This window comes from Urocitellus parryii, chromosome 6, assembly GCF_045843805.1.
Source record: "Urocitellus parryii isolate mUroPar1 chromosome 6, mUroPar1.hap1, whole genome shotgun sequence".
NCBI classification, from domain to species: Eukaryota; Metazoa; Chordata; class Mammalia; order Rodentia; family Sciuridae; genus Urocitellus; species Urocitellus parryii.
Window position 1 is genome coordinate 171817446 of NC_135536.1, and position 24786 is coordinate 171842231.

Sequence of the window (24786 nt, forward strand, 5' to 3'; positions counted from 1 at the left end):
GTAGCATGGAGAAATCATTTGAGGTGGACAAGAAGCTCATGCAGACACCAGGACCCAAGGCTCCAGGAGTGTATTAAGGGGACTGGTGAGGGGAGAGGACAACAGGTGTTAGGGATGTTCCTAACAGGGGGATCCCCTGGGAATCATCCTTGATTAGGAAATAAACTTCATCTCATAAGATCCCAAAGCGAGGAGAAAACAGACTCATGAAAGAAGTTTCCAGTCCTAGGGGACACCTAGGAAGTGGATAGCACAATAACCCTAATGTACAGGTGAGGAAACCCAGACACACAAGTTATCCAACCTGTCCGAGACCACTCACTCCACCAATAGGGGACAGTCAGTCCAGGGAGCACCTCTTGACTTGCCCTTGTAACCCTTGGTTTCCCTGCCCCTGAATACAGTCCCATGGTAACAAAAACCGAAGTATGGGTGGCCCTCAGGCCAGGGGGGACATGTCTCTGATGAACAGGGAGCAGCTGCTGTCCATGTCAGCCAAGACGGTGAGTCTGGGGCACAAAGGAGGTAGCTGGTCCTCACTGGAGCCCAGAGGGGTCATCTACTTTTCAGAGTGAGCAGAGTCCGGGTGACTGAATCAAGAATGCAAGGAGAGTCTAGAAAGTCCCAGAAGATTCACAGAAAGCAGCAGGTAGCACCCCGGCAGGAATGCCTGGCTGCTATCATGGGACAAGGAGCCCCTGATGGGCCAGCTGCAGGGAGATGTTTGTTGACTGACCCATGAGTCCAGAATGTGACACACCCTCGGGAGATGGGGAAACAGAGCCAAGAGAAGGTAATGCCTGAAGCCAAGGCTAGTGCCACGTTCAGGAAAGTGGTTGGTAAGAAAGCTCATGGCCCCCAGCAGGACAGAAACATAGTCCCCGAGAGGTTCTGGTCTTTTGCAGCAGAGGTCTTAGGTTTAGGTTTGCGCCCTAAGGACTCTGCCTGTATGAGGCGCTGGGGATGAGGAACAGTGCTCCCCTCCACCTGGGGCCCAACACCTGGGCACACAGTCTGCACTCCTTATTCATTCCAGGGTGCTCGACGCTGCTGTGTGTAGGATAGTGCTGACTCTTCCTGAGCCACCATTGTCCCATCCATGGTCCAGGTGACCTTCTTTGCCGACAGGCAGAATAACTGGACACACTCTTATTCCAGCAAGAGGAGCAAGTTAGGAGCTAGACGCAGAGTCCTCAACACACATGTCATCCTGATAGTCCCCTGGGTCCCACCTAAATATAAGTGTTATACCTGTTCCCTCTGTCTGAATGCTCTTAATCTCACAAACCACTCCAGACCAAGCCCACCTCACTGTCCATGACCAAGTGCCATTGACTTTCCAGGGCCATCCATATTCCACATTCCAGCCAAGATTAATCTCTGCCTCATTTTGGTCCCCACAGCACTTGGTTTGCATTTGTCACGCAGCCTAGCGACAGTCCACCCTGCATGTATCTTACCAATGAACTGGTGTCGTCAAGACTGAAAGCTCACCAAGGGCAGGCCCTGCATGCCATTCATCTCCTGATCCCCTCTGCACCTGGCATAGTCCCTTTTCCCTTTCCCACAAGTAAATCCATTCACCCACAAAACATGAACCCCTTCCTGGCTCAGTGACTAGACACTGAGCTAGTGACTACATGTGTGACAAATTTAAGGCACTGGATGCATTCACCTGCTCTTCCTTCCTCTTATTCAAACTGATTTTTTCCCAACCAGCCACTGCCCTCATTCTGTTGTGACCTAAGAATGTCTCTGGTGAACTTGATTGGGCTCTAGGAGCTCAGTGCCCAGGAATCTTAAGACCCTAGCGATGTCAAGCAGCTGGACCACTATGCGCACGTTACTCATGTGGTTCATACTCCCAGGGGCTGGGCACATCCTGGGGCCACTGGCTCTCTGCCCTTGAGTTCCTTTCATGGAGAATCACTCCTGGAAGGTGCCTCAGAGTCCCCCTATTTCAAGCTCATCATCTTGCAGACTGAAGGCTCAGGAGTGACGGGGAGCAGTAGGTAACAGAGACCAAATAAGAAACCACAATCAGGATTGCTTTCCTGTGTCCCACATGTCACTTGCACTTGTGTATGAGCTCAGCTCGAGCAACAGGACACAATGAACAGATCCCACAGTGGCTGGGCCATAGTTGGGCTCTGCTACCTACTGGTTGTGTGACTCTGACAAAGGTCTGCCCATTTCAGGTGCTCAGTCACTTCCTGGGGAAGAGAGGTAAGCTTCATGACGGCTACCATCCCCTTTTGACAAAGTCTGAAGGACTCAGGGCCCCTCTCAGTAGCATCCTGGCCATCCTGCGTATCCAGAGGAGAAAACGGAAGGCAGGGGAAGGCACATTTTTGCAGCAACCCTGACCTGGTCTTGGGGGTTCCTAGAGGAGACAGCATTCACCTTTTGCATCTGGCTCAGTGATTCCTGTGGTAAACCTTCTTGTGGTCCTAACTGCCATTCACAGTATTTTATGGGTTTGACTCATGCCTTGTTTGGGTTTGGCATCACTGCTATCAATGTCTAAGGCTGAACACCCATGACAGGCAGTAATTATCAGGGACTTAGCAGGGTCTCTGATTAACAAAGGGCCCAAATCCTCGACAGTAACTACAGAGTTAAAGAACCTGCACTTCTTGTTCTCTTTTGCTCCCCTTCCCAGGTAGGAACACTAGCATCTTGTGGTACACCTTCTGCTACTGGATTTCAGCACATCAAATCTCTGACAAGGAGCTGGTGCTTCCGGATGCATAGTTTACTTAGGAGCATTCCAGCGATGCCAAGAAGTTCTCTTTTTACAACTAAGCTTCCTTGCTCTGGCTCACTCACCCCCTGAGGGCTCTGAGACTTCTTGCTATTCTCCGCCTCTGCTGCTGACAGCTGGTAAAACAGACACCGGGAAACACAACGAGCAAGTGCTCTCTGATTGACTTTAGTAGTGGTGACAAAACGTGTCAAAGAAACACCAACACAATAAAGCTAGTCCTCTATCTAAGGGGACATTGACCTTCAGCTGCACAGAACACCTGCCCATCACTCAGAACTACAACCCACACCTAGAAGGTGCTAGAGGGAGCCGGCAGCCACTCTGAAAAGAGCCACCTCCGAATAAAACCCTGAAATACTGAGATCCAGCCTTCAACAGTGCCCTGGGCAGGCAGCCGTCCGGGTGGGCTGCTCAGGCCCCACACCGGCCTCCAGCAAGGGCTTGCTGGAGAAGAGGCTGCACACTCACCTCTCATGTTTCGCCTTCCTCAGCCTCCTCTGGGGCTCCGCTGAGAATGTCAGGGACAGTGTGGGGAGATGTGGTGCCAGGGATTGCCTTACCATTTATAGAAGCCTCTCCTACACACCCCAATTAGAATTCTAATGAGGTGGGCGAGGCACCAGGTCATTCCTGTAGTGCCTGTAAACGTTCACTTACGACACGCTCATCGCCCAATGGCAGGTCATCACGCTTGTGCAAGACCAGCTTGGGAGGAAGGGGTGAGATAAGAACGTCAAATAGTTTGTTTTTATGATTTATTTTTTAAAATAAAGGTGAACAACTTCCTGGATCATAAGGCTTAGGGAGTTGATACTGCAAGTTCTTTCTGGGTCAATAAATCTCAGCTGAACCCCCCGGAGCAGAAACCTGTGAAGTCCTTTCTCAGTGTGCACATATCCGCTTGCACAAGGGGTGTGAAACACATCACTGTCCATTTGTTCAGGGCTGTGGTGTGATAGAAAGAGCACTGGACTTGGAGCTGGAAGCTCTCCAATCTGTTGCTGGCCAGGTTGCGGTCATCATTCAGCCTTGAAAGCTGGAAGCCTTGTTTGTGACTAGGGGCAATCGTGCCCACCCTTCTCAACTCACGTAGGCAGAGGAATAGTCCTAGTGATGACGCAAGTGGAAAGCGAATGTTCACGGACCACAGCGGACTAAACCAGAGATCATCAAGAATCCAGTGGCAGTTTGATTCTAGATTAGGGGAAAAATTATTCTTTTTCATGAGAAGGACTGACAGCCACTGGCCTTCTGGTTTTACCACATGCTACCTGTAAGACTGCAGGGGAAGTGGGATCTGGTGTTGCACGTCTGTAACCCAAAGGCTCGGGAAGCTGAGCGAGGAGGAGCACAAGTTCAAAGGCCAGCCTGGCAACTTAGTGAGGCTCTGAGCAACTGAGTGAAACCCTGTCTCAAAATAAAAAATAAAAAAAAAATAGGGCTGGGGATGTGGCTCAGTGGTAGAGTGTCTGCCTGGCATGCATGAGGTCCTGGGTTCAATCCTCAGCACCACAAAAACAAACAAGCAAACAAATAAATAAAATTAAAAAGGGCTGGGGATGTGGTTCAGTGGTTTAAAGCCCCTGGGTTCACTTCCCACTACGGGGTTGGGGGGTGGGGACGAAAAATGAAAAAAGACTGCAGGGGTAGTCACTGACCCTCTGCTTCTTTATTGGTTTAAAAAAATATGGGTGAGAAGAACCTCTGACACTCTACATTTTTTTTTGCTTGTTTGCTTATTTTTTAAAAAGTATTTTTTTGTTATAGATTGACACTATACCTTTATTTTATTTTATTTTATTTTATTTTTATGTAGTGCTGAGAATCGAACCCAGTGCCTCACATGTGCTAGGCAAGGGCTCTACCACTGAGCCACAACCCAGGCCTTGTTCGCTTGTTTTTAAGATCCTATGATGGATATTTACAAGTATTGAGGTTTCCTGTGATAGACAGGGGAGTTAATAGTCACATTTCAGGGAGTCCTGATACAGCCACTATTTCGCAAGACTTCCCCAGCGCTGGAGTGGAAGAGTGAGGACTGAATTCTGTGATGAGAAGATTGGGTCTTTAGGGAGAAGGTGGGAATCCTGGGTCTTGAAGACAAGAATGAATAGACAAGAGGCTTAGAAAAATTGGAAAAGAGGAATTAATGTCCTTTCCCTATCCTCTGGGCTCCTACAGCTTTTGGAACATTTAAGGACCTGTAGTAAGATATGTATCATGGGACTGGGGATATAGCTCTGTGGTAGAATGCTTGCCTAGCATGCATGAGGCCCTGGGTTCAAACCCCAGCACAGAAAGGAAGAAAGGAAGGAAGGAAGGAAGGAAGAAAGATAGATGGGTGTTTAAGATGTGGATCACATTGCACTGGGACATGTTTTGTGAATCCCATCCTTAGACTTGAAGGAACAGGCTGTGGGTTAATTCATTCCTTGCTCCAAAACTAGCAGAGCCCTTGACCTATAGCAGGAACACACACACACACACACACACACACACACACACACACACACACACACGTTTGAATAAACCAATCAATAACATTAGGACTGGGGATTGTCACTCCCGTCCACTTAGCTTTTCCTGTGAGCAAGCTCCAGCCAGCCACTGCATTTCAACCCTGTCACCTGGGTGCTACTGCTATTGCTCTAGTAAAATGGGGACAAACGGAGTAACCTGAGGACACACAATTGTGAGATTCATTCCCCTGTGTAAGTGACTCTGGAGCCCGCTTGCTTAGGAAGAGAGCCTAAGGAGGGAGCAGAGGTGTATGGCAAAGAGCAATGGACCTTGATTCAGGGTGGCCTTTAGGGTGGCCTTGGCCTCTGCCATGCACCAGCTTTGACTCTTGGCAAGGCCTGCCTTACGCAGGGTCAGTCCCACCAGGAAGCCTGAGAACTTCTTGACCATTTATTATGATTGTTGTTACGGTTGGCCTGGGAGCCAAGAGGAACTGGACCCTAGGCATTCCTTTCAACGACTTGACAGAGGAAGCTGAAGAAATGACAGACAAGTGGCACTGCCCTCGGAGAGGAAACTGAGGTCACAGCGATCTGCCTGGGTCCAAATTCTACCTCTCAAAGCCTCCTTACTTATCTATAGAACTGAGGTGGAATTTCTTCGAGAATTAAAGGAGTCGATGAATATAAAGTGCTTAATTAGTACAGCACCTGGCACAGCCCAGCGTCAGAAGTTGGTATTGATGTTATCAGGATCCTTAATATCCTTAAGGGATTCCGCTTTCCAGTGTGCACAGTGTGGATATTGGTGACTGACCACTACTCATTGATCTCCCCTTGGATAGGTCTGTGCTGATCAGCTTTGACCCCAGTGTGGTGGAGTTAGAAAAATACTCTGAGCTGGATTCAGAAGACTAGGACTCAAAGCCAGGCGCTGTAACTTGCCTACGATGTGACCTTGGCCAAATCCTTTCACTTTTCTGATACTCAGTGTCCTCATTAGCCTGATCCACCAATCTCCCAGGCTGTAGTGAGGCTCAGAATTAGGGTGTGATTGCAGCTCTGAGGTCCCCCTTAGACAGACTCCTGCTACGAAGGTCGGGGGCTGGCTTCCCATCTCCCCTCCTTTGCTGCCCCGGCTGGGCTGGCCTGCAGCCTGCTAACTGAGCAGCAGCCGGGCCAGGCAGGGAGACTGCCCTGAGTTGAGTTTGTGTTCCCTGCCAGAGGATTGCGTCACAGTGGCAGCCGCAGCCCCAACCTGAAGGCAGACTATAATTTGCTGGCTATGTCACAATTTCAGCTAAATGATTTTCAATTCCTAGGTGGAGTCACCCAGCTACACGCAGGATGAAATTCCTGCTTGGCCACAGTCTCTGCTCCTCAGACTTCAGTTAAGATGGAACATGTAAATGTAGGCTTTTAAACAGAGAGCCTAATTGATCACTTGACTTTTTTCTCCCTCTAATTAAGGGATTTAGGGTTGCTGAAGATTTCACAACCCACGCAGATGCACAAATGCTTATGAGAAATTTGTCCAGGCCAGACCACCCCCAGCACGAGGTGGGTGACACATTTCTCTCGACAACTGTAAGGAAGGGGATCTTATGCCTCTCAAGACAGCCCAGGCTATACTGGAGAAGTTTTCTGGCTGTAGCATTAGACCTTGGGGTGGTTCTGACTGAGGCCTTTAATTCTGGTTAAAGCGCATTGAAAGAACCAGAAAGTTTTTCTTCATTTGAACTGAAAATTTCTCCCTAGAGCTTCTATCCACTGACCCTCATCACTGTCCACCAGCCCCAACCACTCATGGAGACCACACAAAATAAGCCTGCTTCTTCCTTTATCCAATGCCGATCACGTTCTCCCCCAGGCCTGACAAACACTTTCTTCTCTCCCTAAGTCTTCTCTTTACCAGGTTAAACACCTGTTTCCTTAAAGATCATTTCTGGTGAGTCATGGTTTGGGAGCGTCTCATCATCTTGTTACTCCCTTCTGAAATCTTCCCTATCTCCATGGCCCAATCAGCTTGAATTCCTTAGCTGGGCAGTTGGAGCCTTTCAGAATATGTTCCTCCTTAGTTCCATGTTTTCTGCAACTCTTAAGTGGATTCTCTTCTTTGGCAAAATGTGACGGATCGTTTTTCCACCTGTTTTTAAGCTGGGCCTCCATGGAACACCTGCCCTATTCCTTAGGTGGTAAGCATCATCATTGTCACGGCCCAAAGCCAGTTTCTTCTCCTGCTCCTTCCTGTGGTTTGTGGAAAGACGATTTATAAGGAAATAGGCAAACTGAGGCTTAAGTCTCAGGGGCACATTCTAATTGCACGAGCCACCTCAGGCAAGTCACTTAACCTCTCAGCCGATTGTGTCATTGCAACATAGGTCTGATGCCACCTGTCTGGCCCATCTCTGGAATATGGTACGAAACCAGGAGATGACTTCCACAAAAGCCCTTTGTAAATGGCAAAGTGCACTGATCTGCCCACTTCTGAGCTCTTTGAAGTTATCCGGTGTCACTTGTCACATATTCAAGAATACGGGATCTAAATCTGTGAGTGCCGTTTCAAGGAACATCTCAGAGTATGAGACCCTTCACGAGGGGAGTATATGCATCCACGTGGCTGACACCATTCCTGAGTTTGTACTAAGAGTTGCACCTCAGTTAACTTCCTTGGGAAGCGGGCATTACTATTCCATTTTATGAGCAAGAAACCAGATAAGCTTAGCACTGGGACAAGGTGACATGGCCAACAAGGGGCTGCACCGGGATGTGAGCCCAGATCTGTCTGACACCAGAGGCCCTGTTCCTAACCATTAAGCAGCTCTGTCTCTGACGAATCCTCCAGGTCACTGAGGATGGAGCCTCAGTTAGGCTGGCCTCTGCCATGCACCAGCTTTGACTTAATTCAAGAGACTGTGGACATTGATCGTGGTGATGTGATGTGAACAATCCAGGGCTGACCAGGACGTCAGGGTCCCTAGAAGACTGATACTTCAGCTTCAACATTCCTGTGTTCATGCGCAAATCTTCTACTTGTGACCAAAAAAATAAAGCAAACCAAATCCTTGGAGTAAGAGTGGGTATCCAAAAGTCCTGCTAACTTGCATAGGTGCTCATGTCACTGACTGCCTGCTTGCAGGAGGCCTGCCGGACTCTAACAGATGCCCGGCTCTCAGTGGAGAAGACAGATAAGCAGCAACAGAATTTTTTTTAAAAAAAAGATGAACTGATAACAGCTAAAAAGAAGTGCATACCACTTGTGAAAAGCATCCAGAAAGAGTGATGGATATTGATCATGGAGATTAGGAAGGGCTTTTATTAAGAAGGAGGCATTTCACACAAACCCTGAAGGAGAAAGCTCGTGAAGAGAGGCGTGGCAGAAGGAGAAGTGGGGTGGGGGGCTGCAGCCTGGCCCTGGAGAAGGCTGCACATGCGTTGAGAGGACCCAGAACCCCAGGGCACTGGGGAGACGGGAAAGGCCTGACTCTGCCCTGACACACTAGCGTGACACTTAATCCTCAGGCTTGAGGAAGGCCAACCAGCCTGCAGCCTCAGATCATTGCGTGTCTAAAGCATCTTGTTGGAAGAATCAGTTGACTCTGCCAAGTTGTCCCTTGGCCATTTATTTGTGAGCACACAGCAGAAACAAACAAACAGGGAGGACAAAGGAAACCACAGCCCACTATCTGTGGTTCCAGAGGCCACAGCCTGGGGGGCCAAGTTGTGGTGTGGTTAAGAATGCACCAGATGATAAGGGGCGGGGAGATTGACCTGGACCGTGTCAATCCTCAGAAAAGAAGTGGACCAGACAGGCCAGTCGGCTTAATCCCTTCATTTGCCTGATGACGAAAACGAGGCCCGCAGAGAAACAACTTGCCTAAGATCACAGAATTGCTGACCTGAGCGCCAGAGGCAGGGGAGAGCGCAGGAGTCATTTCCTGCAACTTCCTTTTTAAAAGGAAGAATACTAAGGCCTAAAGTATCCAGAAGGAGAATGCAGGCTTTCTGGCTCTCGGACCGCCGCTCTTTCTGCAATGCTGTTCTAGTCACTTCCTTCCTGTCAGTTGAGGAACACATCTTAGAAAGGCCCATGGGGGCTGGCCCTGCAAGTCAGGGACATGATCTTCAACGTCACCAACAGCAGCATGTCACTATTCACATCGTCCGGCATCTGTACGATCATCACAAAACCACCTCCCCGATCCTTAAGAGGGTCTTGGGAAGCAGATCACAGGGCACCTTCGGAAGCTTGCCGAGTCACGGGGGAAAAAATTGGGCCTGCCTAGGTTGCATGTCTTAGCAAAAGCCAGGCTCAGATTGGAAACTTTGGATTTTAAATTTCATGTTTTTTTTTTTAAATCCATCTCATATAAGGTGATAATAGTAGATAAATATCAGGGGGAGAAAATTCTCTGCGTGCTTTTGAGTAACTTTAAATACAAGGCTTTGCTTCATTTTTGCCATCTGACATAGTATAAGCTGCTTTGAGTCAAATGTGATTTATCAAGAAACTGAAAGGTCAGGGGAGAGAGGAGGGCTGCCCAGGCTAAGTGGGGCAGGCCTGGGCTGGCCTGTGGTCCAATGGCCTCAGGGACTATTCTCTGCCCCCACCTCGTGTGGCTCACTCACCCCCAGATTTGGAACTCGGCACTTCCTCTCAGTTTCCATTTCCTCAGTTTACCAAAACAGTAGGAGAATAGAGAAGATCAGTGTACACAGGACCTACCTCTAACGGCTCCCCTCCCCTGGTGCCTGAAGAATAAATAGATTTTCCAACCATGTCTCAACATTAATAAAAGAAAGATTAGAGGGAATGGAAAATAATTTCTTCTGGATTTTGTTCATCTATTCAGCCAACAGTTATTATGTCGTTATGGGCAAGGCTCTCTCTCTTTAGACATTTTTGGAAAACTAAAATCTGAACACATTTCATTGAGGGCGACTTGTATCAAAACCTGTAAAAGTCAACCTCTGCCAGAGTGTGTCCTAGGGTGATAGGTAATTGGTTACAGAGGTATTTTGAAAAAATGTAGATGCCTTATTAAAGTATGGCAGATTCACACATTATCTATGCAGATATTAAAAAGGGTGATGTCTGTGGCTAAATTACTTGACACTGAAGGATGTTTATGATATATGAAATAAAACAAACTGCACATACCAATGAACGTATTTAAATATGTGGAATGTGATACATTTACACATACTCTAGTGGAAAATATGAAAGGGTATATAATACACCAGAATGGCAATAATGGTCTATGTGTTGAAATTAAAACAATTTGATTATAAAATTCTACATTTCTTTTCAATTTTTTATGATGAGCACTTTTGGTTTTTGTTTGTTTGTTTGTTTGCTTTTTATTTTGGCACTAGAGACTGAACCCAGGGGTGCTTCTGAGCCACACCCCCAGCCCTTTTTATGTCTTACTTTTATTTTGAAATAGGGTCTCACTAAAATGCTTAGGGCCTTGCTGAGTTGCTGAGATTGGCTTTGAACTTGCGTTCCTTCTACCTCCGCCTCCTGTGCTGCTAGAATTACAGGTGTGTACCACGTATTTTTATAATAAGAAAAATGACCATATTATCTTAGAGAGATGATAATGACATAGTATAAAAAGTATACTTAACTTTATATAGCTTAGTATGATCCAGTTTTGATATATCTTTATAGCAAATGTAGGAATTTTAAAAAGCTAGATATTGTACAACAAAATACTAATGCTTGTGCTCCTTAATTTTATATTTTCTAGTGTTTATCATAGATATGCATAAATTATATAATGAGAAATAAAAGTAAGTTTCCTTTTTTTTTTAAGCTAAAATAGGGTCCTGCCTTTAATTTCACCAATGACATCTGGGTGGAGTTGGAGCCCTACGTTAGGTACCTGGGGACTCTGGGTAGTCAAGGGTCTGTCTCTAACTTTCTGGGAGAGGAGAGCAGAATGCACAGAACTAACATGGACAAGAGGGCTCAGTAAGTTTGCCTGCTGAATTGAGAAAAGATTCATGGAAGGGAGAACATTTGAGCCATGCCTTAAGATACACAGGAACAAACAAAGAATTGGAGGAAAGGCATTCTCATCAGAGAAAAGGCAAAGGGGCGAGTGTTGGCTCCTCTTGGGAGCAGCACCCCTATGGCACCAAGTGGCCCCTGATCAACTCCCCCATCACACCTGCCAGACCCCCTCCTCCATAACGTATCCTCCCCGGGCTCCTCAGTATCTTTCAAAGAAGGTGGCCGTGAGTAAGTGCAAGGGGTGCATTTCTCCCCCTAATTTGTTCTCATTGCAAACTGAATGAGGTAAACAAAAACGGATTCAGCACTAGAGAACTTGAATTAATGAATTCTTTCATACTTTTGGGAATTCGTCGGCTACTGCCTGGATTTGACTGGGATTTTTCGTCTTCACCAAATTGATCCCATACAAACACTTCCTTAATTATCAGGGACAAAGTAGGAATTTCCCAGGCAGTAGATTTTGATCTCAGTTTCATGCATCCATTAAGAGAGCTATAAATTTCAGAGGGCTCAGGCTTGTTCCGGCATAACATGGGCCTTCACTGCAAGGATGTTAATGACTTGCAAATGACGTTCCAACCCTGTCTCCTGGCAGACTCTCTGGACAGTAGGCATGGGGAGATGTCTGGGAAACGGCTCTGTTCACCCCTCTGGAGCATAAAAAGTCTAGAAAGTCACAATGTGGCAGTACTTATAGGACTCTTGCACAGGGAACATGAGATGACATGGAGCTATTCAGTTGAGTTCATTACAACACAGGAACAAGTAATTTCCAGTCTGCTTCTAACTAGCTCCAAACACTTGGCATCGTTCCAGCAACAAAGTGGCTGTGAGGACTTCCTCTGGCTCTGAGTCTTGGTCCTCACTGATGTCATCTGGGTGAAATTGGAGCTTTATGATGGCTATCTGGGGACTTAGGGTCTAGTCAAAGCTCTGTCTGCAAGTCACTTGGAGACCTTAGGAAACGAAGGGTTTGGTTGAAATGGGGAAGTTTCAACCTTTCCTTTAGTTTTCACACCATCTCCTGTTCTACACACACTGGTCAGGAGCATCTTCCAATAGACAGTGATCTGCTAGGAGCATGGCCACATCCACCCATTTCTTCCTTTTTTGTAATTAGTTATACATGACAGCGGAATGCATTTTGACTCATTGTTCACAAATGGAGCACAGTTTTTCATTTCTCTGGCTGTGCACTATGCAGAGACACATCATCCATACAATCACACACGTACATAGGGTAATAACGTCCGTCTCATTCCACCAACCTTCCCACCCCACTACCGCCTCCCCTCCCCTCGCTCCCCTCTTTCCAATCCAAAGTTCTTCCATTCTTATGTTGCCTCTCCCCATTATGGATCAGCATCCACATATCAGAGAAAACATTTGGCTTTTCTTTTTTTTCTTTTTGATTGACTTAACTTCACTAAGCATGATATTCTCCAACTCCATCCATTTACCATATGTATTAATTTCATTCTCCTTTAAGGTTGAGTCATATTCCTTTGTGCGTATATACCATAGTTTCTTCATCCATTCATCTACTGAAGGGCATCTAGGTTGGTTCCACAGTTTAGCTCTTGTGAATTGAGCTGCTATCAACATTGATGTGGTTGTGTCCCTGTAGTATGCTGTTTTTAAGTCCTTTGGGTATAGACTGAGGAGTGGGATAGTTGGGACAAATGGTGGTTCCATTCTAAGTTTTCCAAGAAATCTCCATACTGCTTTCCAGAGTAGTTACACCAATTTTCAGTCCCACCAGCAGTGAATGAGTGTGCCTTTCCCCCACGTGCTCACCGACACTTATTGTGCGCCTTCACCTGTTTCTGATCCTCACTGAGAATCTCTGAAGAAAATGATGTCAAGTGTTTTTCATACCTCCCCCTCACTCTTTTAAGTTTTATGATTCTAGATATAAATGATCAAAAGAGCCTTAAAATATGGGCATGGCCACAATTATGCTTGCATACACAGATGCTATCTGGGAAAAGTGGTTTTCTCTGAGGAAGGGACCTAGGAGCCTCATGGTTAAGGAAAAAAGAGGCCAACTCTTCACTGCAGAGCTGCTGTTTCTGTTTTAACTGAACAAATACTACTTTAGGAATTTCATTTGTGTGTCAGAGACCTGAGGAATGTGACTTAGTCATACAAAGTCTTAGTTTTTGTTACTAAATGAAAAACCTGGGCAGGTTGCTGAGAGATTCCTTCTGGCTGTCTGCAACACCATCGTGAACTGTGGCCCCGTCTGACCCCAAGCTCACAGGGAGCTGCGATCTCTCTAGGCAAGACCCATGTTTTAGGCAAGAAGACAGAAGGGCAAAGAGCAGCAGATCATTCCTTGCTTCTTACAGAGATTTCCTGGGACCATCTCAGTAGCTTCTGTTGACATCTCAGTTCTGCTCAGAACTGAGCTATGCCCTCAAGCTGCAAGAGAGGCTGGAAGTAGAGGGTTTTTTCTTTTTTCTTTTCAATTGGATATAGTGCTATCCTTGCAAAGTTGAGGTTCTTTTAGTAAGGCTGGAGAGAAGGGATAGGGATTTAGTAATGTGCAGTGTCTGTCAGACATGTATGGTCCTTTCAGAAAAGAACAACTGTGTGTGTGTGTATACTCATAATATATATATATACACACATATGTAAAAACGTTAGGATACCTACTTAAGTATACATAAGAGCTTTAGTATATATAAGGTTATATATACGTATGCATATATGCATGTATGTATGCATGTGTGCGTCTGCATACGTATACACTCACATATTCACACCTTAAGGAGAAAGTCACAGCACAAGAAGTGCCTGTGCGAATGAGGGCGTGATAAAATCAATAGATTTCTCCCAGCCACAATCATTAAGCTGCTGAAAATTGCAAACACCACCATTTAAAATCTCTGTAATTGTCCTAAGGCCATAGAGCAAATGCAAAACCATTTATCTAAGGCAATCTGCTTAATCTTCTGGGGAGCCTGTGACATTTAGTCCTCCCCAGATCAGTGTGGAGGAGACTGCCACAGGCAGGTGGCTCTTGCCCCAGTGCTCATTCCTCTGCGTCAGGTACAGGCTGGGTCTTGACCTGATGAGGTCTCCATTTTAAAGCTGTTTAGCCTCGTGGCTTTTGCTTTTGTTCTGTTTTAAAAAACAGAACTATTTTAAAGGGCAACTGCTTGAATTCTCCTCGGGTTGTAAAGCCCAGACTCCCCATTATGACAGAAAGCAAAGAACAGGACCAAGAATGGAGGCTGCCATGTTTGGGTTCTTGCTGTTTTCTTGGGCAAGTCACTTCCTCTTTCTAGATTTCTACTTCCGCGGAGAAAGAAAAGCCAATTTAGGAAACAGGAAGACATCTTGAGAATCGTGATCTGATGATCTGACCCTGCTCTTCCCACCACCTTCCCTTCCTTGTTCTTCTCAGATTTCCCACCTGAAAATCTCTGGAAGATGCATTGGAGTGTGGGGGGATAAGGATTTGATGCTATGGGTTAGAGTTTCGGATGCCTGCATCATACCAGAGGACTTAAGCAAGAATGTTCAAAAGGAGAACTAAGACCCTTAGCTGGGAGAAAATGGAGGCAATAAAGCAATCATACAAAGAGAGAATCTGTGAACAAAAAGAGCAGGGCTGATATAAAGAAGAACACCATGTTATCATTTGCAGGAAAATAGATGGAACTGGAGACATTGTGTTAAGTGAAATAAGCCCGACTCAGCAAGAAAGTATCTTGTGTTTCCTCTCATGTGTGGAAGTTAGTTGGAAAGAAAGGAAAGAAAGGAAGAAAGAAAGAAAATTAAGGAAGGAAGGAAGAAGGGGAGAGGAGAAAAGAAAAAGATGGTCAAGAAAGCAGAAGAGGATCCGGGCAAGGAGGGGGAGTTGGACAGTGAGTTGGTCACATGGTGTCACAGGTGTACAGTGCACCACAACAAGAGCCACCATTCTGTATAATTGATAGGCACCAATAAAAAATAAAATACATTTTAGAAAAAGTAGGGCTGAGGTAGAGTTCCAAGTTGAGGGGGTGGATTTGTAGCTACTTTTATTTCTTCCCTGATCCACTTTCATCCTTTCTTTCCTGGGAATGGAAGGGAAGGAAAGAGAAAACACCATCAGCACCCGCCATGTCTCAGCCCCGGGCTTGATTCAGTATAAATTCACTTTTCCAGACTTCAGTTATTTGCCCAGAACCTTCATGAACTTTGCTATATTTGCACACCAATTATCCCATGATGTACTGAATGTTTTTCTTTAAGTCAACTCCTTTTCTCTTTTTTTCAACTTGCAGAGTTTACCTAAGCCCAGTACTAATTGATGACGTCCATAAAAGGCTTTGGCATGCTATTGTTTTCAAAGGCATATGAAAACAAACATATCAAGAGTAATATGTCACACTCTGGGGTCCATCAATGACACCTTGTTCAGCCCTTGTAAGCACCCTAGAGGTAGGGATTATTGTACTTAGCCTACATATAAAGAAACTAAGGTTCAGAGAGGTTAAGTAACTTGCCTAAGATCACAAAACCAGTAAGGGCAGAACAAGACTCGAAACCACTTTTGTCTTCAAGTCCTGTGCCCATTCCTCCAGCCCTGCCCTAGAATGAGGAGGGAGAAAGGAAAGAGCAATACAGAAGCAAGATCAGTCCACAGAGATTCAATCGTTCTGGTTCAACTCGTTCAGTCCCTACAAAGAGCCCAGCTCTGGTGCCCAGTTCCCCTCCCTAGCAGACTCCTTTAGCACAGTGAAGTCACGTCTGGCGAAAACCTGATGCCTTTCTGTGTTTGTCAAGTGGTGGCTTATTCCAGGGACAGCTTGTGCCAGGCTGTCCTGGTGTGGAGGTTCCTGGAAGCCTTCCTAATCCCTGCTCTTTCAGATGCCTGATCCAGCCTTTTCCCTCACCATCCCCGAGGCCCTACCTTCCTGTTTGCTTCTTGCCTGGACAAACACAGGGCTTTGCCCACAAGTTGGGTCTTGGGGACGGATTTGCTATTTTAAGTAGTGGATTTATGATCATGGGCATCCATTCTGGAACAACTTAGGAGCATTCTCTCATCTTCTGTTTTCACCAAGAGCAACCAGAGGACTCAGCAACCCAGGCATAGAGGACTCACGTGCTTGGCAAAGAAGGGCAGGATTCTCTGCCACCTCCCCCTTGGTCTCCCCATCAAAGGGCCTGCTGGGGTGTGGTCCTTCCATGGGACCATGGTTAGGACCGTGTGAGGACTCAGACATGGCCTGCCTCTGCTACAAGCTCTGCGCTGATAGCAGCTGGTTCTGAGCTTGGGGAGGAGGGTGGGGGGTAGAAGAGTGTAGGAGGAAGGGGGCAGAAGAACTAACGTGCATCGTGGGCCTACACGGGCCAACCACTGTTCTACACACCTCACATCTGCCACTCACTCAATGCTCTCAACAACCGACAACCACAACAAATAGATATCATCAGGCTCATGCTGCAGATGAGGAAATCCAAGAGGGGAACGTGAAGGAGCTCACTTGAGGCCACGTGGCTACTAAATGGCAAAGCCAAGAGTTGAACGCAGGTCTGATTCCAAAACCCACACTTTTTTTTTTTCCCCCACCGTACCAGGACATCTCATTTCTAGATGAGATAAAGGAGTTTACAAAGAGACTCATTTCCCAGGTTGCATGTCTCAGAACCCCAACTCCTCAGGCCTGAGGAGAAGACCAAACAGAGTCAAAGGAAGATGGTTTAGATAAAATTAAATAGATGCCTTTACTGTAGGACAGCTCCGAGCCTTTCAAATTCTAATGTGCATGTGAAACTCCAAAGACAGATGCAGACAGCCACATCACCCAAATCACCCAGGGACCCTTGTTTCCATGCAAAACATCCAAGAAACCAGTGTTTTATAAATCAGTTTGGAAAATACTCATCAACCAGACTTGAGGTATAAAAAGGGAGCAAGCAGGACACTTGCCTAAGTAATATGACAAGCTGAAGCCAGGCATTCCCAGACACACCGTGGCCTCACTCCTGTCCTGCCTGCTGGTCCCAATGGGCTCTGCGCAATTCATCAGTCATGAAGGATGAGGTAAGTGTCCGTCACCTGCCAGGCACTGAGGCACACAAGGCATCAGAACAAGACATAGTGGAGAGGTGACCCCATGGCCTTGTGGTGGTGGTGTTGATGAGGGAGGGTATGTGAAGACCCCAGTTCCTACAAGGTGCCAGCATGCCTCCTGAACACCTGTGACCCCTCCCGTCCCCCATATCCATTATAAACAGCAGAGCCATTTTCAGATTCCATCTCCAATCCCATCCTTGTCCCTCTTTCTTTTGTCATAGTAAAAGGGACAATTGGCATAGGTACAGATTCCTTTGGCTTCTGCTAACACTGGATGGAATCTCTCTGCCAGGTTGGGTCCACAGATTCCTGGGGTGCTTGATGGCAGAGCCATCACAGAATGTCGGGGCAGAAAGAGATCTTGGTGACTAGCTACCCCAGGCCACACTGTGAACCAGGAAGTGACGCTACAAGGTAAGGACTTGCCGTGGTCTCCTGTCCCGGAGGTCCAGCGTGGTTTACCTGCTCTACTGGTTGACCCACAGTTGATGTTCACTCGATTTAAGCTATGCAAAGCAGAAAGCCAAACTGTAGCACGAGCCTGTGTCCCGGCTATGGGGAACCATGAAGGAGGGGGAGTCTTCCTTCTACAGCACCTTCACAGAAGATTCTAGAAAAACACAAGGCTGACTGCCCAGATTCCAGGATTGGTTGCTGGGTCCTTCCCCAGCCTCTGCCTCTGTGTCACCGTGTGCCCTTGGGTGGGTCACTCCTCCTCTCTGAGCCTGTCTATGCATCTGCAAAAAGGAGGAATTCGGGTTTGAGATGCTTCCTTTAGCTCTAAAGGATGCTCCATGGGAAGGAGCTTTGTGTCAAAGGCCAGAGCACTGCCGACATCGCCATGCCTCGCAGTGCCCCCTCTCTCCCAATCATGTTTTTAATCCCTGACCGTTTACTGGGCCCACTTTCTCTCTGGGGGCTGGAGAACTCATGTTCAGGAGACTCCAGGCCCTGGATGGGTGGGCCTTGCTGCTGGAAGAGCACAAATTACAACTAACTTGCTGCGGCAAGAGTGGGCCTGTCGGGCTGTGGCCTGACTGCAGGAGGGAGAGTCAGTTGCTCCTGACCCTCTGCTGTGCCCAGACCCACAAGGTAGGCCAGGGCCCAGCCCAATAGGTTCTGGTACTGAGGAATTGACATGCTGCTGTCAGCAGCCTTGACAGCCCTGGCCAGGGGCACTTGCAGGACTCAAGCATCTGGCCCCAAGAACAGAGAGCACCCTTCCATCTTGCACTCCCTCCCGCTTGGTGGGCATTTACTTTTACTTAGTTTAATTTTTTTTTTTTTTTTGAGGGCAGAAGCAAGTGTTGAGTTGCTAGCCTAGAAAAAGTGCCCTCTGTCACCCAGCCTATCTCTAGGGTCCTAAAACTCAGCCAGAAGGATGGCCTTGAGGGTGGTGGCTCTGGAAACGTTGTGACTAGCCTCTGACTGGAGAGAATGTGTTGATGAGGTCAGAAGCATCATGATTAGTAGTTGGTGAACTGTCACAATGAAGAGGAATTAGCTTTGGAAGGAGCTCCCAGGTAGAAGGACCCGAGCAGCCAGTTTGAATTGACATAAGGGCAAAACTTTATAGAACTTGGATGAAGGGAAATTGTACTTCAAGGGATGGTGGCTTTGTTTACCACTGAAGAACAAATGGCAGCTCAATGACACAGACAGAAATGTCTAGGAGACAGGTGGCAGGCTGGCTAGGGCCAGGGTGTTGTACCACAGGGTCAATTTGAGGTCCCCTTCAATTTAGAGGCTTGAGTTCTGGAAAAGGCCTGGTGAGAAGGTGCCTGCCCTTCTTAGCAGATGTGATCCAGGGGTGCCTGCATCCTTTCCTAGAGAAAATAAATCTGTACACTTCTCCAAACGCTGCTGCATTTATAGGAACCACTTCCTCTCCCTCGCCACTGACTTTCATTCTTTGCTCCTTGGGGCTTTAGTGATAAACACCTTGGAAGCCATTTCTTCAGATTCCGATTTCCTCCTTCAATCTTGAAATTCCCAGAGAATAAATAAGCTCTGCCCTCGGTTAAGACATCAGGCTCATGGATTGGGATTTCAGTACCAGGTGCTCTTTGGGTTATTATTTTCAGTATCTACATTTTCTACTCTCTCGGCCAAGTTGGCATTATTTTATATTGTTCCTAGATTAACTCTTCTGCATTGATTTTTTTGATGAGATAATTAGAAATTTGGCTACTATTCCCTACTGTTTTTCATTCAGCCTTGGGCTACTTGAGAAACAGAATACCAATTTGGTATTTGGGCTCCAGAGGAAGTGAATAATGATAAGATTTATAGCATTGTAAGTGATTAGGAATGATTAGAGAGAACGGAGGTGCTCCCAAATCCCTATTTCGTGGAAAACCATGCAGAGAAAGTACAACTGTCTCCCCTGGTAACATTCCATGGTGCTTGTACAAAAACCAGATGTCAAGGGAGAACTTACGTAAGAACACGATCAGACTTGAACTCAGATAATACGGGTTTCAATCATGCTTCTCTCACTGGGACAAACCCCTCAACAACCTCTTTGGGACTCAGTTTTCTTGTCAGTAAAACGGAGTCATTTATTCACTCAACAAATATGTGACTCTCTACAATGCACAAGGCATTTGTGTGCTCTCCACCTGAGGGAATTGCTGTGCATGAATTGATGGAGATATGACTGTGAAACAGTTTTATATGAACTCCAAAGTGCACGGTGGAAACACAGGGTGTTATATATAAGATGGGACAGAAAGTATTTTTTTGTTTTTCATTTCTAGTAAAGATCACATGCCCAGTTCTAGGGAAGTTTTTCTTTGAAATGATCTCACTTCTCTTGTGTCTGATAGCACCCCAAATACAAATGCTCCTCAATTTATGATGGAGTTACATGCCAATAAACCCATTGTGAGTTGAAAGTACCATAAATCAAAATGCACTGAACGCTCCTAACCTACTGAGCATCAGAGCTCAGCCACACAGCACCTGTGGAGTTCTGGTTGTTTGCCTTCATGATGGCTGGGCTCCCTGGAAGCTGTGGCTGGCAGCGACTGCCCAGCATCAAAAGAGAGGACCGCCAGATGGGTTAGCCCATGCCGGTAATCGCAGCTACTCAGGAGGCTGAGGCAGGAGGAGGGCAGGGTCAAGGTCAGCCTGAGCAACTTAGCAAGACCCTGTCTCAAAATAAAAACGAAAAGGGCTAAAGAGGGGGAGAGAGAAGGATTGTGGTACCACATAATCCTGGGAAAAGATCAAAATTCAAAATTCCAATTACAGTTTCTACTGAATGCAAATCACTTTTGGACTCTGGCAAAAACATCATAAGCCAAACCACTGTAAGTCGGGACCATCTCTAGAGCAAATGAGAACAGCCATTTTCCTTCCCTTCAGGAAGGATGGAGGCCTGCTTCCTCTATGCGTACATCAGCTGAAAGTCTGTGGATGGCTGGGACCTCTCTAGGCACACCCTCTTCTAAGAAGCTCCACATGGCTTTTCTGTGCTGGGGACACTTAGGAAGGCAGCCAGGTGTGCGGATGCTATTCAAAAGCAGAAAGCCATGGCTTTTACTGACATCGCTGTCATTCACTAGTCCCCAGCCCTAAACTCCATCTCCTTTCCTGAACCGAGTATCCTCACACAGAGCTTGTTGACCTCACAAGGCTGCTGCGCAGCTCCCTCCAGACAGCGCTGTGAGAGGACTTCGTAAAGCTAATGACTATGTCCCCAAATCAGGGCTTATTTTTCCGTGTACATCCCCTGAAGTTGCACTAGCGATTGTGATGTCTTACCCGTCTCTGTGCAGGACAAATACTAATGCTGGCTCGTCTGGAACCAGAAGTGATAGGATCTGATTTTCTGATCATTATCTATTTAATCAGTTTCCAACACTTCTTATTTCCCCAGTCATTCTCTCCCCTTCTAAATACTTTTGTGACATCATTTTCCCAGCATGGAAGTGAAAAACGGATTTCGTCTGACCCCCTGCATGGAATGGTGAAGGTCAGGCAGTGCTTTGGAAGTGTAAATCTGTTTCCTTTTTCTGTGGAAGCTGCTGTTGTTCTTAAGTCATGGCCACCTACAGATTCATGAATGTGGCTCTCTATTTCCAGGCCCAATGACGGTAAGAAGTCCCTGCACCCTCCTCGCCACGCCTTCTAGACATCTTCCCACAGTTCAATCTACTGATAGATGGCGACGATTACTTAGCACATATAAAGCTCCTGGAATTTATGACTTGTTTTATCAGTCCTTCCTTAGAACCTCCCTAAAAGGATGGTGAACAAGACACTGGTGAAGAAATAGGGTTCTGGGTGACACCATGAGCATGACAAATCACTGTTTCCACGGGTATAATTCCTCTAGTAAAATCCTATAGAGTTGGTTGGTTTTGACATTAATAATAGATTGTGAGAGCTCCAGCCACAGAATCAATGAAAGTGATTGGTGCCAATGGCCTTTGAAGACTCTACCAGAAAGCAAATGATTTCCAGAGGCACTATCCTCTGACTGCTGCAAATCTTTTTTTCCTTCCTAAATGGGTATCTTCATTTTTTTCCAAAGTGGAGCAGGGAGACTGAGGCCTTATGAAGGAATGTGACTTGCCAAAAGTTACCCAGTTGATGGCAAAGCCGAGATCACACCCCTTGGCACAAAGTAGGAGCTCAATAAATACTTAAATTAATAAAAGGCTGAAGGAACTCGGTTCTACTGTTCACTTTTCTCTCTCTGCTACAATCTATAGGAAGCTACCTGGATTCCTGCTGTGTTTTCTGAGTTGAAGGAACTTCCCTCAAGTCTTATGAAGTTCTAGTCCTGCCCTTTCCAATAAGAGAGCCACAGGCCACACATGGCTAAAAAACACGGGAAATGTGATTGGTTCAAATTGGGAAGAACCTTAAGTCAACCTCAAATTTTGAAGGCTTACTGTGGAAAATGAAAAAAGAATATCTCCTTAGTAGTTTTTGCATTGATCATATGTTGAAATGCTAATAGCTTACATATATTGAGTTAAATAAATTATTAAAATGAATTAAACTAGTTTCTTTTTACTTTCTTGATGTGGTTACAAGAAAATTTAAAATTTTATCAACAGCTTGCATTTCAGTTCTACCAGACAGCCCTATAAGGTCATCTATGGAAGTTTTGAAAAAAGAATTATATATTGATTTGTCAACCTTTCACAGTAAAAATAATTTCATCTGACTAGCCAAGAACCCAGGAAACAAAGTTAAGAGTAATAATTTTCTTTTCAATAACAACAATAACAAAAATTCCTCTCTTTTCTCTGCCATAATCCTTTCCTGTGAGTATTATGCAGGGTCCTCAATCTCGTAACTGAAAATCTACACAGGTGACCCTAACAGGAGGGCTGGCTGGCCTAGGAAGTGTAATGTCTCATCAGAATCGCCACATTCCCAATCCCCACAGGCAAAGGAGTTGTGTGAACTTTTGGTGAACAAGTTTTCATAAAAATAATTACCATAATAACTTTAATATTTTATAGCAACTTGCAATCTATAAAATGTTTTCACATATTATCATCTTTGATTCCCGTAACAGCTTTGTGATACGAGCAGTATTATAATCCCACTTGACAGATAAAGACACTACACTCAAGTAGGATAAAAGGCTTGCTTAGGATCACACAGCTAGAATGTGGTGGATCTGGTTTTACAGCTCGGTCTTCTACCACTAGGGCCTTAGCAGGAGTCCAGTTGTGACCTTCACCTGCCTGACCTAGCTCAGCGGCCCCAGGTTGTCCTTCTCTGCAAGTACCTCATTAACAGTGGAGGAGAAAAGAAGAGGTTTAAGAAGTAGTAAGAAGAAACTCATGGAGTACAGGTGGCCCCTAATTCATAATCATTCAATTCACAATTTTTTAAATTTAAGACAGTGTGAGCCGGGCATGGTGGCGCACGCTTGTAATCCCAGAGGCTTGGGAGGCTGAGGCAGGAGGATCTCGAGTTCAAAGCCAGCCTCAGCAACATAGCCAGGCCCTAAGCAACTCAGTGAGACCCTATAAAAAAGGACTAAGGATGTAGCTTAGTGGTAAAGGACCCCTGGGTTTAATTCCTAGTACCATAAAAAAAAAAAAAAAGTGTACAAGTGACGTGTATTCAATAGAAACCATATTTTAAATTTTGATCCTTTCCTGGGCTGGTAGGTGCAGTATGATCCTCTTTTGTTATGATGGGCAGCACCACCAGCTGCCAGCCCCAGCTCTAGCCAACCCTGGGATCACGGGTGAGAGCAGCCAATGCCCTACAACATACTATATTGCTAAACTATGATGTGTGGTAGGTTAGGTGTATTAAGTGTGTTTTCAACTTATATTTTCAGTTCATGATGGGTTTATCAGGTAGTCCATCAGAAGCAGGGAAGTATCTTGAAGATAAATTTTGCTATGGCTCCACCACAATCCCATTGTAATTATCTCTTATACTACTGCATACAGAGAAGGGAGAGCTACACTGGCAAAGTCCTTATTGGTGTAAGTCCCACCTACTGCTGGGCAGAGGGAAGGTATTATTTCCATCTGAAAAAAGTGGAGAAACAGGCTCAGACATAAAGCCTGCTGTTCATTCTGCCACCCTCAGTTGATTCTGGGTATCAATATACAAATCATAAGCATGTTTATTATTTCTATTTTTGTCTTTATTCATCATTTCATAATTAGCTTGATTTTTTTATACTTCTAGGTTCTTTTGGTTCGTTTTATTTCTTTAGCTTTTAAAATAAAATGTATTAGGCTCTTTAAAAAATTGTTTGTCTTCTAATAAATGTCTTTAAGGTTATAAATTTTCCTCCAAGTATCAAGTTTGCTGCATTCATGGGTTTGGATAGTCCCAGTGTGTATGATGGTCTCAAAATTGATTTCATTAATCATAGTTCATTAATACTCTGTTTATAATTCAGTCCTAAATATTTTATAGTTTCCACTGGGATTTCTCTACAACCACAGACTTTGTGCATGGAATAATTTTTTTTTACCTTGTAAAACTTGTATTTGGTTTTTAAATAGAGACTCTGACTCCTGGGGCAAAAGGCTGCGGGTGGTGGGAGGGCGTGGCTAAGGGACAAGAGAAAATGTGCGAGCTGAGCCGAAGGAACTGTTCTATGCCTGCATTGTGGCGGTCCTTCCTTGACTGTACACTTAGAGAATGTGTCAAAACTTAGAGAAATGTGTACTAAAAAGAGTGGCTTTTTGGGCTGGGGATGTGGCTCAAGCGGTAGCGCGCTCACCTGGCATGCGTGCGGCCCGGGTTCGATCCTCAGCACCACATACCAACAAAGATGTTGTGTCCGCCGAGAACTAAAAAATAATATCAAAATTCTCTCTCTCTCTCTCTCTCTCTCTCTCTCTCTCTCTCTCTCTCTCTCTCTCTCTCTCTCCCCCACCTCTATCTTTAAAATAAATAAATAAAAGAGTGGTTTGCACTGTATGTAAATTAGACATTAATTTTTTAAGAAGCAAATTAAAAA

General features: G+C 45.6%; 1 non-coding gene and 1 pseudogene across 1 annotated transcript; both read left to right on the forward strand.

Moving 5' to 3' along the window:
• Positions 1-428: 428 nt before the first annotated feature.
• LOC113197430 (ADP-ribosylation factor-like protein 8B) overlaps positions 429-24786 on the forward strand; it is a 29868-nt pseudogene continuing 5510 nt past the window's right edge.
• Trnaa-ggc (transfer RNA alanine (anticodon GGC)) lies at positions 4210-4282 on the forward strand. The gene has a single exon. It is a non-coding gene; the product is annotated as a tRNA-Ala (tRNA).